Raw genomic sequence first — 2,723 nt, forward strand, 5'->3', positions numbered from 1 at the left:
CTCTAATTTGTTCGCGCATGTGAGGCCAATAAAAATTTTCTCGGATTCGTTCGTAAGTTTTAGTAGAACCTTTATGACCTCCTGTACTGGATGAATGAAATTTGGTAATTATCTTTTTCAGTCAGTTTCAGGTGGAATCTCTATTTCACCATAACAAACGTTAATTTTATAATCCCCTTTACCAAATGTGTCTCGTAATTCATCCTCAATAACTTTCCAAGACACCTGATTTAAACCATTACCAACTCGTGAGATGCTAACGGATTGAATATTTAGTTCATCTATTGCATATTTAAGGCCTGTAATTGCATTAGAAATGTACCAAACAAGTGGTTTGGAATCGAAAAATTCCTTGATTATGAGAAAGAAGACACAGTATTCGCCATTTTTGTGAACAATAACATTTCCTACTTCATGATTTTCAAGATTTCCCAGTTTCAAATCATTGTAATTTATTCTGTTTCCATTCAAAAGTTCGCGGCTAATCTCTGTAGTTAACTTACAATCTGCCGGAATGAATAAAATAAGATTATCATCACGCATGTATAGTTTATCTTTAAAAATTTTTATGCAGGTAAATTCAGAATTTAGATCAGGTAAGTCACTACTATTTTGCATAAATTCTACGAGATTATCTTTGGAATTTGGATCTATTGGATAGCATTTTCCACGAGAAACAATGACATTTGGATAGCGACATGCTCTAAAACATCCTAAGCTTTCATGTAAATTTTTAGAGGGAGGTTCCAAACTACCAGCGCTGACCCCAAAAGAGGATTCAGGATTCATATTATGCTCGTAAAATGAAACGTCATCGTTGGTGTGGTTTACTGAATCCGAGGATGAATGACCAGCTCGAGAGTTCTCATAATCATAACTATCATAGTGAAGGTTCTTATCGTGACCGACTGTCTCAGGGTCATCCGCCGGTGCGGTGCAACCTACAACACCCGCCGACGTACCTGAGGCAGCCAATTTGGTCATTTCAGAATCATAATCAATGCAATGAGGGTTCTTATCGCGACCAACTGTCTCAGGATTAGCCGCCAGTACGGTGCAACACACAACACCCGCCGACGTACCCGAGGCAGCCAATTCGGTCGTCTCCCAGTCGCCGAAATCAACAGCCGTAACATAAACATTAAGCGGTTTATCCTCAGAGCTGGAAAATTCATCCCCTTCGTCAGCTGTGTCATATTCGTTATCTGAGTCGCTGATAAGAATGTTGCAGTGATAACATTTGCCTATTGTTACGTCAGGTAATAAATTAGTTTCATAGTCTATTTCGGTGTAGTCATTATCTAAAGGATCGAGACTATCATTTAATATTTCGGGGGGTGTGTCATCGTTCACGTCAAATTTTGTCTCTTTTTCGTCAACAGGGTTTCTTGAAAGCGCGTCAGCATTAGTATCAGCTGTACCCTTTTTATAGATTACATTTTATTCAAAATCTCCTAATTTGAGACGCCAGCGAAGCAATTTGGATCCAGGATTTTTAATATTGTGGAGCCAAATCAGTGGGCGATGATTCGTTACAAGAGTAAATTTACGCCCATACACGTAGGGTCTGAATGTCTCTACACAATACACGATGGCCAAAAGTTCTTTCTCTATTGTAGAATAATTTCCTTCAGTGTCAGATAGAGTACGCGAGGCATATGCAATAGGAAGATCTTTTCCAATGTATCTCTGACTAAGAACACCCCCTATTCCGTAGTTAGAAGCGTCTGAAGTGATAATAAACGGTTCGTTAAATTTAGGATATTGAAGAATGGGAAAACTACAGAGTATATCTTTCAAAGTATCGAAAACTTTTTGCTGTGCTTGAGTCCAATCAAAGCGGACCCCGCCCTTTAAAAGGTAAGATAACGGTTTTGCAATTCTTGAAAAATTGGGAATAAAACGACGGTAATATCCTGAAAGTCCGAGAAACTGTTTAATATTTTTTGCGTTTTTAGGTCGTGGAAATCTTCGAACAGCTTCCACCTTTTTAGGGTCGGGTTTAACCCCGTCACGACTAATAACATGGCCTAAAAATCCTACTTCTTTTCGAAGGAAGGAGCATTTTTCGGGCTGTAATGTTAAATTAGCTTTTTCTAGACGTTGCAATAAAGTTCTGAGTTTTCGCGTATGCTCCTCCAAAGAATTGGCATATATGACGATATCGTCCATATATACAAACAATTCTACCCCTTGAAGACCGACTAAAACCTTATCCATTAGCCTTTGAAATGTGGCCGGCGCATTCTTAAGGGCAAAAGGCATTCTATTAAAATGAAAATGACCAAAAGGAGTTGAAAAAGCGGTTTTGTGTTTAGAATTGGGATCCATTTTCACCTGATGAAAACCAGATGCTAAGTCTAATATAGAAAAATATTTGGCGTTACCTAATTGGTCGAGAATGTGTGTAATGTTCGGGAGGGGATAAGCATCGGAAATAGTTTTTTCATTGAGTTGACGATAATCAATTACCATTCTCCATTTCTTGTTGCCTTTCTTATCGGGTTTTTTTGGAACAATCCACACAGGTGAATTGTATGGGGAATCAGAATCTTCAGCCAAATTATCTCTCAATAAATCACCAGTTTGATTAAGCATTTCTTCATTACGAATTTCGGCAAATCGGTATTGCCTAACGAAAATCGGTGCTTCATCTACAGTACGGATAGTATGTTCTATTGCATTAGTAGCCCCAAGTACATCTCCCTTGATAAAGAATCGAT

Source organism: Belonocnema kinseyi, chromosome 1 (assembly GCF_010883055.1).
Source record: "Belonocnema kinseyi isolate 2016_QV_RU_SX_M_011 chromosome 1, B_treatae_v1, whole genome shotgun sequence".
Taxonomy (NCBI): Eukaryota; Metazoa; Arthropoda; class Insecta; order Hymenoptera; family Cynipidae; genus Belonocnema; species Belonocnema kinseyi.